Source organism: Ursus americanus, chromosome 20 (genome assembly GCF_024610735.1).
Source record: "Ursus americanus isolate L20-20 chromosome 20, mUrsAme1.1.p, whole genome shotgun sequence".
Lineage (NCBI taxonomy): Eukaryota > Metazoa > Chordata > Mammalia > Carnivora > Ursidae > Ursus > Ursus americanus.
In genome coordinates this window covers 49,069,309-49,083,697 of record NC_142146.1, presented here as the reverse complement: position 1 = coordinate 49,083,697, position 14,389 = coordinate 49,069,309, and the positions used below count along the sequence as shown (strand labels likewise).

The 14,389-nt window shown below is 42.1% G+C and overlaps 1 protein-coding gene across 6 annotated transcripts in view; it reads right to left on the bottom strand.

Moving 5' to 3' along the window:
• Positions 1–14,389, bottom strand: part of MME (membrane metalloendopeptidase) — a 96,516-nt gene that overhangs the window by 63,186 nt on the left and 18,941 nt on the right. The gene's annotated exons all lie outside the window — the stretch shown is intronic.

Here is a 14,389-nt window from a genome sequence, read left to right as displayed (position 1 = left end):
GAGAAAGAACGGGATAAAATGAAGGGTGTTATTTCTTAAGTAGTTTGGAAGGAGGAACAAGAGCCTTGTTGTTTCTCCTTTATGATCAAGTCAACTGATGCTCCTTTTTCTTACTTATGTAACTGTCAGTTGAAGAGGAATGATGACTCTCTGTGCATAGTCCTCCTCTCCTTTATTATAGTTGGGTGGGTTTATTTCTGAGAGGTCTCGGTCCTCCCATCCTACAACTCACCCCCACCTCCAAATAACTGAGGTTCTTGCTAGTTCCTATCAAAGATGAAAAAAGAACACCAGTCTGCCTTAGCCAGCCTGAGCCTGGGGCTGACCCAAGGTGGCTCTTCCCTCTAATCACTTTAGCTGCTGACTCTACTCTTCAAGGTGCTGTGACTTTTGAATGTCTCTGAGACTCTAAGGGATGTGGGATTGTTTTTTTGTTTTTAACTAATCCCTACATCCAACGTGGGGCTCAAACTCACAACCCCAACATCAAGAGTCGAATGCTCCACGGACTTCCAGCCAGGCGCCCCTGTGGGACTGTTCATGGATTTTCCCATTTCAGTAAAGATCTAAAGCTGCCGTTATTACTTCTTGGACCTTGCTTACAATATTTTTGCAATTCAAATTTGACATCTGATTTGCATTTGTTTATGTAGAGTCTGTCATTATAAAATTGGCTGTAAGCTTGTTAGCTTTTCTTATGTCCACTCTTTTATCTTTGGGAACCGGGATGAAAATGCAAATGAACCAACCCGGAGTATTTACAGTGTGCAGAACACTGACTGTGCCGGGTGCCGCAGCTGATGGAAGGATGCATAAAGCAGGAATTGCTGCCACTGCGGCTATCACGTACAGGTGGCCCCACGCCCACAGTTCCTGCATCTGGAATAGTGAGAAAACCTTCCCACTGTCCTCCCTACGTTCCTTCTCCCACAAGTTGAACTGTTCTGCAGTGAAAACAAAAGAGCAATCGAGAATTCAGCTCTATTGAGAGAGTGTAAGTTCTCAAATGAGCTTTTGAAAATACTTCACTTTCTGAATTAATTAATTAATGAAAAACTTCAAACAATGGCTGAGATGTGTGGATTTTTTTCAACTGGGAATGGTTCAGTCTATTTTCCAGCTGAACATCAAGTCCCCCCTTCTCACCACCTTCTGGGTGTGTTTGCTTGGCTGCCCCACCAGGCTCCACGTCTCTGACGCTAAACTATGGGTCGTCTCCAGACCAGTCCTCTCTGGACTTGTGCACACGTCTGTACAAAACGACTCCTCGCACGGCCTCCCAGGTTTGAGCCTTGGGTAAAACTCTGTATTTCCCCCAGCCCTTTAGGCTTCTTGGTAACTCCTTTGCCTCTTTTCTGTACTCTTGCCATGATCAGTTTCTATTTTCACTCCCTTTTAACTAGAAGTCCCCCAACTACTCATCATACTAGTACCCTCTTCCCTCCTTGGATATATTCCCCACATCTTTCACAAACGAAACGTCCCCAAATACACTTTTGCTAGTCATTCTCACTGGAAAATGTCAGTGGCTTGACATTGCCCAGGTTAAATTACGAAACTCTTTAAGTTGGCCTCTAAATCTTTCTGAGGCTAATGAAAGGTCTCTCTCTGCCTTCTCCCCCGCCACCTCCCCCCCCCGCCGTGTTCTTACACAAACTCTCTGCTCCAACCACATAGCCTTGCTCCTTGTGCCACAAACACTCCTGGGTTTCTCTACCCAGTGCTATTGCTTCTCTCCCCCTCACCCCATCCTTCTAACTTCTCTTCCCTTTCTTAGCAAATGCTGCCCACTATTCAGGCTTCAGCGTATGTCCTGTCTTTTCCCTGAAGTTCCCATGACTCCACACTCCAGGGACTGTTTCTTTCTCTGAACTCCTGAGAGCTCATGGCCTCACTCAGTCCTGACTGCTTAGATGAGGTTTCTCATTGTGGACACCCACTCTGTCTTCCTGACCATTCTGTTGATGAACTTAGCCTCTTTGTATTCCCATCATCTAGCACCTCATAAAAGACATGCACAAATGGTTATGTGTGACCACCATACTGAGTCATCTGTGAGTCCTACTCCCTCGTCCTACACACCCCTTCCCCCTCCACGCAGGTCAGACCAGTTCTCATGTCACGGCCTCCGGTCCATCCCATCCTTGCAATGCCCACTGCTTCTGCTCTGTTTCGGGTCCTCCTTCTCTTAGACTCTGTCCAAGCCCTTTCACCCAAGTTATGGCCCCAGGCTTCTCCCCATTCCAATCCATCCTGTGTGCCAGTCCAATTATTGCTGTAACATTTTCCCATGCCATTTTCACTCTGATGTTTTCAATATGCTCTGTCTGCATTTATAATAAAATCCACAAAAATATATAAATAATATGAATATATAATAAAATCCACACCTGAAACTAATATAACACTTTATGTTAATTATACATGAATAAAAAGAAAACAAGTCAAGTCATGGATGGAATAAATGACTCTGGGAGAAATTGAAAAAAAGAGAAAAAATCCAGATCCCACAGCATATTCTCACCCTGATATATCTAGTGAAGCTTCTCTTTCCCCACTTCCTCACATGCGCCATCGGCCCCAATTTAAAGGACCATGTTCAGTTTCTGCTGTGAATACCTATAGTTTTCTGCTTTTGTATCTCTGACCATGGTGCATCAACCCCTATTAAAATATCCTTTTTAATTTTTTCATGTTCAGAGATTTCAGAGATTTCCAAGGCTCAGTGCAAATCCTCCTTCCCGAAGGGCTGTCCTTACAAAATCCGTATCAGCTGCCATCATAATCATTTTTGGTGTTGTTTGGTAAAAACCATGATCCCCTCACCTAGACTGTGTGGTTCCGGTAAAGAAGGGAATGTGCGTTCCAGGTCTCTTACAGAGCCTAATGTTGAACTCAATCAAGATTTGTCAGGAAAAAACTCTAACTCGAAACGTCAGGTAGAGATGAGGAAATTGATTTTAAAAAGGTAGAAAAAGTAACTCCCTTCAACGTTGAAGGAAATGAAGAGATGATGACAGGGGAAGTGAAAATAAAGACCCTAAACACTTGGGGAATTATCATGTAAAAAATGAAAAACCGGAAAATTAGAGCCTGAAAGAAGTGCTAACCAAAGATGTTCTAAGCATACATTTTTAGCAATTTTATGTAACTCTTGTCTTTTAAAATACTTTTAAGTATTTAAACTGAATGTTGTAGAGGCAACTGCCATTTTGGGAGCACTTCCATTTTCTTCCTCTCTCTGGGGAAATGGATGGTTTATGTCCTAACCCCACAAGAGGCAATAAACTCCAAGGGGGGAAGAGCAGCGAACGAGTAATGAGTGAGTAGAATGAACAAGGACAGTAACGAACAAGTCTTACTGCCTATTTGGAACCATCTCATGCTCTTTTAAACACCTTGAACAGAAAAGAGGAGCAGTGGAGCAGCTCTGCTCGTGAGCACAAACCCACTGCCATGTGAAATGCCCCAACACTTCTCACATCACCCACAAAGGAAACAAACGATCCTTCTCCTCTTAGGCTGAATTCCTACTTGACACCCAGTTAAACTACTTATATCTGGAAAACAAACCAAAACAGCAGTGGTCAAACAATTTGTGAGGGCTATGCAGGCCAGAGATAGGAAGACGCAACTCTCCAACTCCTTCCTGTGGCGCTTTTTAAATTTCCCTTTGACCAGAGAGCTCATCTGAGCATGGGCGCTTCCAATCACTTCAAAGGGCGCTCTCTGTTCTGGTGAATATTTTGGGGCCATGGGCCAAGGCAAGTCATGGGCTAGCACTGTTATGCCGGGTCTTTGATCAAGCTTCCTTTAATCTCTTATCGTGGGTTTGATTCTCGTTTTGCACCTTATCCTCCGGACCTCCTCTGTGCTGACTTTTCTTTGAAGTCAGCGGTAGACTTGTGGGTAGAAGGGCTGTAGGAAACAGACACACAACTGTCAAACAGGTTGTAATTGTTTTTATATTTTGCACTTTGTTTTGAATTACTCAACCTCTCCACAGAGCCACACCTGGGCTCTTCAGACGTTTCCTTATCTGTGTGTTTCTGACTTCTGAGTAAACAAATGTGGTTTAAAAACAAATAAACTGATTCACCTTCATCAGTAGACATAAAAAATGGTGTAGTGAAGGCAAATGTATTGACATGGAATGTTACTGACCAGATGTTCACGAAGCGAAAGAAACAGTATTTATGCTTTTAAAAAATCTACATAAAAGCACAGAAAGTCTAAAAGACATTTACAGCCGTTAAATCTGGGTTGGTGGATTATGAGTGTGTTTAATTTTGTATTAGTTGCTTATCTTTATTTTCCAATTTGTATTAGATGAACATGCACTGCTTTTGCAATAAGAAAAAAAAGCATTTTTAATTTAAGAAAATAGTCACATAAAGACAAGAAAAGTAATCTTCTATTAATAATGAGCTTATTTCTTATGAATGGCAATTCCAAATGTTCTAGGCTGATAATATATGACACACCATTTTTTTCCTAACCAATCTTCTTGTAACAGTCTCCCAACTTCCTTCACTATAGGAATTTTAAAACAAGCTCAACTACCATCTGGGAAGTTATTAATTACTGTATTCATTACCAAGGGTCCGTTGTGTAGGTATGGATTAGAAGATGCTGTATAAACTGAGAAAATGTCTGGGGTCCTTAAATTAGGCAGACCTGTTTTGAATCCCTGAGCTTCACCACTTTTCAGTTGTATAAGATTAAGTAATTTCCCCCAAGATCAAGCAGCTAGTAAATGATGGAGCCCCAAGGCTTGCACTTAGGCTCCCCTGGCTCCGAGTTCACCACCCACCTCCCTCCAAATTTTGGGTAGACCAGATGGGTCTGTGTCAGAAGCAGTGATCTGCATTCTCTCCCTTCCTTTCCACTCCTTCTCAGTTGTCCTTTATTTTCCCCTTGCCCTCTACTTCCTTTCCTCCCTGCCACTCCGTAAGCATGGCTTCCCTCCTTCCCTAATGTCAACCTTATCACCAGCAACCAGCCCTGGGTCAAAGTAGGAGAAAGCATCAGGACTTGGAGGGTCTGTAGAACCCAGAAAGAAGAGGTTAAAACAACAACAACAGCAATCACAACAACAGATGAATTTTTCACAGCACGGCAAGCAGATAGGCAAGAGGCATGGAACCCAAAGGCACTTCCAGATGTGCATCTTCTTGAAGGGGGCATGTAGCAGGATTCCTGCCTAACTGATCTTTGGATATAATCCACTGGGTTCTGGAGAGTGAAAATTCTCAAGGATATGGTTCAGAGCAGTACTTTTCAACCCTGGCTAACCAAATGAATCACCTTACAAGCCTTTTAAGCAACCAGATGCCCAGGATTCATCCCTGATCAATTACATCAGAATCTGAGAGGTGGTCCAGTCATTTTTTTATGGCTTCCCGAGTGGTTCTAATAAGCAGCCAGGAGAAAACCATCAGATTAGAGAACAGAGAAACATGGAAAATGAGGACAAGAGAATCCAATATCAGAAAGTAAAGACGGTCTCGTCCTTAGATGAATTGGGCATATTTCTTCTTGCTTTTCCAGTCTGTATGAATGGGCTCCCATCATGACAACCTGTATTTCTAAGTGCACTTCAGTCCCTTACAAATCTCTGGCACAGTATTGTAGGAAACCACACATGTGTCTCCTGCGTACAAGCCCACTCCCCCCCACCAGGCCTCCACTCTACTCTACTGCCTTTGGCCTCCACAACCTCTCGCCCTAGACCCCATCCATTACCCAGCTCCTGGTGTAGAAGCTGTGTGAAACAGCCTTTCTTTCTTCTGTCACTGCCCTGGAGAAGTCCCAAAGAGACTCCTGGTGCCTCCAGGTAAATAGCTAACTTATATTTTACCTCCACACCCCCCTCTCCCAAGAACCACAAGGACCAAATAGGCCTGGTTTGGGGGAGACTATAATAGCAAAACCTGCATTCTATTCAGAATTATGTCTCTTCTCTGATGGGCAAGGCTTTGTTCAAGGGACATGTTTGCTGAGCTCGACTTTGTATTCCTCTAAGATGTGCTCTCTCTAATCTCAGGAGGCTCCAGGGCCTCTCAGGCGACAGACCTGAGGCACAACCACCAGACATGATTAGACATGATGAAACGCCAGTTACACTAGAATTCCTCTATCTATCACCTCAAGAAGAGGAGATCCTTGGTCTGCCTTTGAATGCCAATGACTTCCATGCCACGCTATCCCCCTTTCCTATCTATATGTCTTGCTTTTTTAATTTAAAGATTTTATTTATTTATTATTTATAAAGATTTATTTATTTGAGAGAAAGCATGCATGCGTGTGCACATGAGTGGGGGCAAGGAAGAGGCAGAGGGAGACGGAGAAGCAGGCTCCCCCCTGAGCAGGGAGCCCGATGTGGGGCTTGATCCCAGGACCCGGAGATCATGACCGGAGATGAAGGCAGACACTTAACTGAGTCACCTAGGTGCACCTATACCCTGCTTTCCAACAACATCAATAGTTTGCTAACTGAAAACAGGAATTTTGGCACTATGCACAAGAAATATTTCAATGTTTATACATGTACATTCCCTAGGGGCTAGTTTTCTGGTTGTGTGTGCGTTTTAAAGAAATTTCTGCATGTGTCAAGTGCTCCTGGGGAAACTGTCAGTAAAATAAGGGAAATCTGAAATAAATATGAATGCCACAGTAGCAAATAGATAAACTGGGTAACATAGAGCTTTGTGCTGTGGCACTTTATTGGGGACTTACCATCATTTAATGTTGGTTCCTACTTAGTAGATCACTGATGCTTTTCCATGAGAATGAATTCATGGGAATTATGAACATGGTCAATTCTTTTTATTTGATGAATAACACTGAATTAGCAAGTACAGAGTCACTGACCCTTGGGGAAATACAGGGTTAGGTTCTTATAAGCCTCCGATTACACAGCATTTTCATCAACAGATCAATACGTAATCTTGTTTTATGTGTGTTTTTATTTAATTGAAAGACGTTTTGTTTAATATACATCATTGACTCATTCATACTGAACTCATGGCCAATAACGCCACAGCTCATGACGGAACAAAGCTTACTTAGCACTGGTTTTTTCCTTTGTAAGGCGCAACACAGCATTCTGGTGCTTAGAAATACTAACGGCACTCAGCACTATGTCTGGGAGCCATTTTAAACCAGAAAATTACCAACAAAAAGCTCAAAAAGTTCGGAAAATATGGCACTGAACAGACCGAGAGAAGGGCCCTTGCTTACAGTCCTTGCTGGACCTCAGCTGGGACACTCGTGGAGGGCGACTCACATCTTTCACCAATCTGCTCAGGTCTGCAAATGACCTGAAAAGCACCACAAGTATTGATTCTGGGGTTACAAATAAATTCTAGCCAGTAGGTGAGTTAGTAAATAGGGAATTCACAAATAATTCTGATCGACTATACTTTTGCCCGTTTTTTCTTTGAGGCTTTTGAACTATCCAGGAAATGTACAAAACAGGCAACGATATTAAGTGGGAATGGATTCAAAGAATTTCATCCTCAATTACTAAAATTATATTTTAGTGTCAAACATTTTAAATAGGTTAGGCATCTATTTATAACATAAGTGCCACATATCTGATTCTACAAAATATTTCTTTTCTGGCCCTCTTACTCTGCATAGAGCTAAGGTTTAGGGAATGGTACATGAGCAAAACTGTTTTCAGCTTATTCTCTCCTAATCAGCCCAAGCCCTTGGCTTTTTGACTCCAACCACACAACATTTTCATTTCATTACCTTAAAATCACTATAATCAGCCTGGCTTATGACTGTTCTGGAAGTGTCCAGAAGAGGTTAGAGAAATGTTGGAGTACCCAGGAACAAATGCTCTTGTAAAGACCTTAGGACACCCATTTCTGACCCAACCTTCTGTCCTAAATGCTTGCTTTATTAATAGACACTGAGCCTGATATTACTTACCAGGCAAATTTGACAAGTTAAAAATCTTTTTTGACAACATTCTGAAAGTATTGCTGACCTCATTCCCCTGCTGCTACCCTCCTCCCACCATCCCCCAGCCAAAATTAAGGCAGTCAGAACGTTTTGAAAGAACACAAGGAAAATGCAATGTAATCACAACGGGTCACAAAGGACTCCATTCAAAAGGCAGTAGTGTGGAAACTAGAATCAAGGGGACCATTCCTGAAGGGAAAATGACTGAAAATTAGCAAGCGCACAGACTAATGCTAATAAAAACCAAATGGTTTTCGTTACAAACATTCGGATTCTTCCACGGTCCACTCCTCACTTTTAAATGAAATCCTTGTCCCCAAACTGCTTTTGTGTTACCTTGGTTAAAGAAGGTTGGCGGTGGGGTGGGGGGAAATACCTGATGCTGAATATAATCTAGACTGAAAGTTTATCATTTAATCAGCCACTCCCTGTCAACCACTAGTGAAGTTCCAGCTAAGCCAAGGTCAAGTCTTACACTAGTCTAATTCATCAGCACAAAGAAAATCCATCACTATACATTTGTTCAGAAACTGTCTGTGGATTTATACAAGTAGATCTGAGGGAAGGATAGTGAATTATTCTGTAGAGCTGCAACTCTCAAGAAAGGAGACAAACTGGGGCCCCTGGCTGGCTCAGTGGGTAGAGCACGCAACTCTTGATCTCAGGGTTGTGAGTTCAAGCCCCATGTTGGGGGTAGAGATCACTTAAAAAAAAAATTTTTTTTTTAAAGAAAGGAGACCTATTATTTTGTGTTTTTAGCTTGAGGGATACTTAGTTTATTTTCTATATGCATATGACCAATTTACCTTAAATGTATAGACAAAAATACACACGTGGGCATATACACTTCTAAACGGTTAACCTGGAATCCATTTGTTATTAGATTTACAGATAAACTCACTATCAGATTCACATATAGAGTATAAACTACAGGATCCTCACTTGGGTTCAGCCAAAGACGCTCATGTACTACTACTACTACTACTACTACTACTACTACTACTACTACTAGTCAAGGGTTGACATGTGTTAGGTACCAAGAACTTACTGCATGAGAGGCACTTTTCTAAATTCTTTAACATTTGTTTTCATTAAACTATATAGGGTAACTCTATTTTTGTCCCCATTTTAGAGCTGTGGAAGATGAGGACGGTTGTTGAGCAACAAAACCAAAGTTTGACCTCAAGCAGTGGCGGCCAGAGTCTGAGCTCTTCTGTGATGTTAAGTTGCCTTTCTGGCTTTAATTTTTTTCCTTATTAATTGCTCTGCACAGTAAGACGTATTACCTGTATTTTAAGGAAATCTAGGCCCAGAGTGGTTACACGTCCAAGATCACCAATAAGACTTTAGATAGAGTGTAGGTCTAATTTTAAGTTGATGTTTTTAATACAGTATCATTCTGCCGTAACCAAATAACATTAAAGAAATTTCTGAAGCTACATAGAGAGGGGACGAGAATCCAAATTAAATTACATGGCAACAAGTTTTTTTGGGGGGGTGGGGTTTGATACCCAATTAAGGTTTTAATTGTTCTAGAACATGAGTATAGCTACAGAATTCTTTTCACCTCACTTGGCCCTGAATTTTAGAATTTGTCAAGATAATCACAGAAATCTCAAGTCTCATGGACCCACAATAATAATCCTTTTTTGGCTCTCCCCAAAGTAGTGAAACTCTTCGGCCTTATCTTACAGCCCATTTAAATGAATGGCTCAGAGCCAAGAGAGGACAGTCAATAATTTTCCAATAGGGATTCCTCCAAAATTCACAACCCAAAATATATTCTGTGAGTAATGGAAAGCTCTGAAAGTGTTACAGTTAAGTTAAGGTGCCGTATGTCTAAAAATAATTTTTTTTCCAGGTCCAATTTGCATTTTGAATCCTAAAAGATTCTTTGCTAGCAAAAAGCTATTAGACATTCTACTGCAATTTAAATACAATATATCACTTAAAATAAGTTATCAGGGCTGCATGTTGATTATAATGTGAATGAATAAAAACGCTCCTTTTTGAGGCAAGATATTGAAGGTGATGAAAAAGGCTATGTTGTTCCCTCAGTAAGTCCCGTAAGGTAGACCCCAAGCTCCCTGGACACAGGCAGACGAGTTTGAAGAGGAAGCAGGGAGCTTACCTACCCATGTTTCTCCCATTTAAGCATTTTGTTATTTCAGGTCATGTTACGGAACAAGAAAGAGCGGAGCAACTTTACTAATAGGCAATTACTGAGAATAACTCAAAACACTCTGCCTTTGCATCAGTTTTGGTTAGAGGGTGGTGCAAAAAGATCACAGCAGGAGAAGCAGCTGGGTCATCGGTGCTTTTAGAACACTGAAGTCAAAACCGGTCAAGAAGGCTCTTCTCTAGTGAGCGCTATTCAATTCCATACATATAGCAAACTAAGTGCTTAGTTGACATAAGGTTGTGTTTGGCTCCACATGTTTATATTTTTTAATGAATAAACAGCTCATTTATATTACCGAAGACACAGAGGATTACGCTAAATCATTTGCCTTCTCCAAAAAAATTTCCTCCTTGTGGAGCATGAAAAGACTCCGAAACTTTTCATTTCACCCTTGACAAATATTTTTGAGCCCCCCCTATATTTCGGACGCTATTCAAAACTAAACGCACCGTGGTGAATAAACAGGTATAATCCCTGCCCTCAGCGCTTGCAGGTTTTCCGCCGAAACAAGACTGTTTCTTTCATAATGTACGTGAACTCCTCTAACGTAACTGTGTCTAGATGTGCGCTGTTCTCATTTTCAAATCGCTAAGCTAAGCCAGTACTCCGTGGACGAGTAAAGCTCCTATCTTATATGTAAGACAAGGAGTCACGTGCGGTGTGTCTGCGTGCCTGCGGTCGCACGTGTGAGCTGACCACGAATCTGAGCGAGCGTGCTGTGAATGAAGCAACCAGGGACACGGAAAAACTGTAACGTAGCTACTTCGGGCACCCAAGAGAAGGAATGCACAGGGGCTTCCTGAAACGAGGGTGGAAGTGGGTTATGGAGAAGGGCAGGAGCTCGGAGAGAACTAGAGCCGGACTAGTGGTAATGTGGGTCCGAGAGAGCTGGAAATACTTACCTGAGTGGGAAATGAGTTGAAAATTCTCCCTGAAACAGGACAATAGCAGGAAAGAGAAATACCTCCAGAAACTGTTTCCTTGCTGGCCTGATTGGAGCTTAGGACGGTAGAATTAGCAAGGTAAATGGAATGACTGGGAAGAGAGTGGCAGTCTTTGCTGCCAGCAGAGGAGACAGTTGAGACAGAGAAGGCAGGAACTCAGGACCCTTGACAGAGAAACACAGAGCCGAGAAATCTGCCTTCTGTACGCAGGACAAAGGCTGAATGAGGACACTTCTTTGTGGCCATATTTGTATATCAGGTACCCTGACAAATCACTTTGCCTAGACAGCAGTGGTTTTGTGACCTCACGATAAGGAACCTGAGAATAAATATAAGAAAATAAACAAATTATTTATTTATTCAACCAATATGTATTGACAACTTACTATGTGCCCTGTACCATGCTATGTGCTGTAAACAGAATAATAAGTAAGATAGGGGCGCCTGAGTGGCTCAGTCGTTAAGCGTCTGCCTTCGGCTCAGGTCATGATCCTAGGGTCCTAGGATCGAGCCCCGCATCAGGCTCCCTGCTCGGCGGGAAGCCTGCTTCTCCCTCCCCCACTCCCCCTGCTGGTGTTTCCTCTCTCCCTGTGTCTCTCTCTGTCCAATAAATAAAATCTTTAAAAAAAAAAAAAGAAGAAGTAAGATAGAGTCGAAGCCTTTATCACAGTGGGCAAAACTAGACATTGGACAACTAACTACAAGTGAGATGTGAGTCAAGGGTGTGTATAGGGAGTGCTAGGACTGAAGGAAGAATTAGCTGGGCAGAGGTGGAGAGAAGAGCATTTCGATCATTCAATCAGTCATTCAACAAATATTTGAGTCAGATACCAAGCTCTTTTCCAGGTTGAGAAGGTGGGTGATGGCCTTGACATATGAAGACTGGAGTGTAAGGGGTTAAGGGTGTGGAAAGGTTGGCCAACCTCTAAAGGCGGGTTGCAGGATGGATAAAGGATAAAGAGCTACATCCCCAAAGCTGCAGTACCCGGGAGGAGCCCTACTTGTCTTTGACTAGTGGAAACAGGCAGGTGGGAACTAATAAGCAGGGGCATGGCCGTTGTCACCTTGCCCAGTGTAGGGGAAGGTTCTGATCACGGGAAAGAGCATTTACTCTGGAGGAGGCTGCAGGCAACAGCCAGCCTCGTCCTGTAAGTCCTCATCATGGGCATGTCATGGAGACAGCTTTGCTTTTATTTTCCATCTCCATGGCTGGACACAAAGTTCCAAAGCATCTCTTGGACACGTGTGCTGACTAATCGGCTTATGCTTTCCTGAGCCCTCTGGATGGATCTTCTCCAGGAATCCACAGATCTTGTGGACCACAGACATTAAGCTGCCGGCTGACCTCCTCTATGTTTTATACATCGTGGCATCATTTGTATGGCCGTATGGCGAGGTGAGAGATGGAGTCTGGGATCATCAACGATGACGAGAGTTATCAGTACGAGACGTGCAATTCCTGAGAAATAGCTCAAAGTACATTCCATAGAATATAAAAGCAATAATAATTGTAGGTACCCTCCCCACCCAGAGCAAGGGATCTAATCCTAATACTTTGCACAATGAGTCGATAATGGACATTCCAAAAGAATCCTTCCTTCTCAGTTAAGTAAGTCTTCTCATAGTAAATTATCGCCATCTGTTATTTAAAAGCTTTGAAGAGCACACACGTACTCTATCAGCATCTTAAAACATTTTGATATGGCTTCTTTTCTCTGTTACTAAGCTTGAAGTAAAAATGACTTTTATTGTTCATTTAAAGTCAGGTAGGCAATATCTGAAGAAATTTTTAACTTTTCACACATAAATTAGATTTTCGTGTATTAAATAAAACAAGAAAGGGGCGCCTGGGTGGCTCAGTCGTTAAGCGTCTGCCTTCGGCTCAGGGCGTGATCCCAGCGTTCTGGGATCGAGCCCCACATCAGGCTCCTCCGCTGGAAGCCTGCTTCTTCCTCTCCCACTCCCCCTGCTTGTGTTCCCTCTCTCGCTGGCTGTCTCTATTTCTGTCAAATGAATAAATAAAATCTTTAATAAAGAAAGAAAGAAATGAAGAAATAAAACAAGACAAAAACCTAATTCCTTTTAAAATTAATATGTGGGTAGCTGATGGCTGAGGGAAAAGCAGGATCCTTGGCTTTCTGTGTGGACGTACAAGACTAGTGAGCTGTTCCTCCCTGGGTAAATGAGACATTTTTCTTCCATGTAAAATGTTTGTAATACATAACCTGGGTTCAGTAGAAGTAGTCTGAGCTAGTCCAGTGAGACCGAATCCTATTTTAGATAGACTACGGGGGTCAGCAACAGAGGAAGTTCCCAGCTAAGAGCAATGGAGGGATGACACCCACAGCCAGTGGTGACAAAGGAGCTGTAACCAGCAGTGTGCTGATCCAAAAAGTTCTGCAAGTTCTCGCAAAAGGTAATGAGGTTAAGAGCCAAGCTACATTTCAGTCCCAGAAGACAGGGAAAGAAAAGCAGAAACTCAGTTTTCAGAGGTGAGGAATGAACCAGAAGTGAGGTCCCAAGGGACAAGTAAGAACCCACATAACTGGAGCTGGGGTCAGAGGCAGCTCAGGAGGCATGAGACTGAGCAAATATGGAGTCAGAGCCAGTGAGCATGGCCTTAGTGAGTGCCTGGAACTGCCACGGGGGCCCTGCGTGGAACCCAACCAGTTTGTAAACTTTGTAAATCTTCTCACTTCTTTTCTTGGTTTTAATTTTACTACTGTAGTTAAAATATATCATGTCAAGTTTCATAGTGTCTATTTCTACTATCTTATAGTCCCTTTTAAGAGATTCATACTTGCATGGATATGAGTTTATGGGGGCTTTCAAGGTATCACTGGTGCCATTTCTTCTCGACGCATTGTTATAGCCTTGCTACGGCATAGTATAGATAGTGCTTTGAGACATTTTCTGTTCAGTTAATGACTTTTTATATATTGCTTCCTTTACTTGATCCACTCAAATATAATTAAATTATTTCTCTGAACAAATACAACTATTAATATTTTGCTCCTTGGCTTCTAAGTTAGTGAAATCATTAATTGCTATATACATATGTTCGGGGATAATGAATTCATCTGGCTTCAGACTAGCAGAGGTATCAAAACATCCTAATTTCACTCAGGTAATTTCATTACACCAGAAAATTAACCCCATGGATTTAACAAAAGCTTTCTTTTCTGGAAGTATTTTTAAGTAACGACTGGATCCTCAAGCACATCTTATTATAAGTCTTTAATGATTTGGGAGTTCTTTAAATAAGAATTTCTTTGAAGTTCAGGAAAGC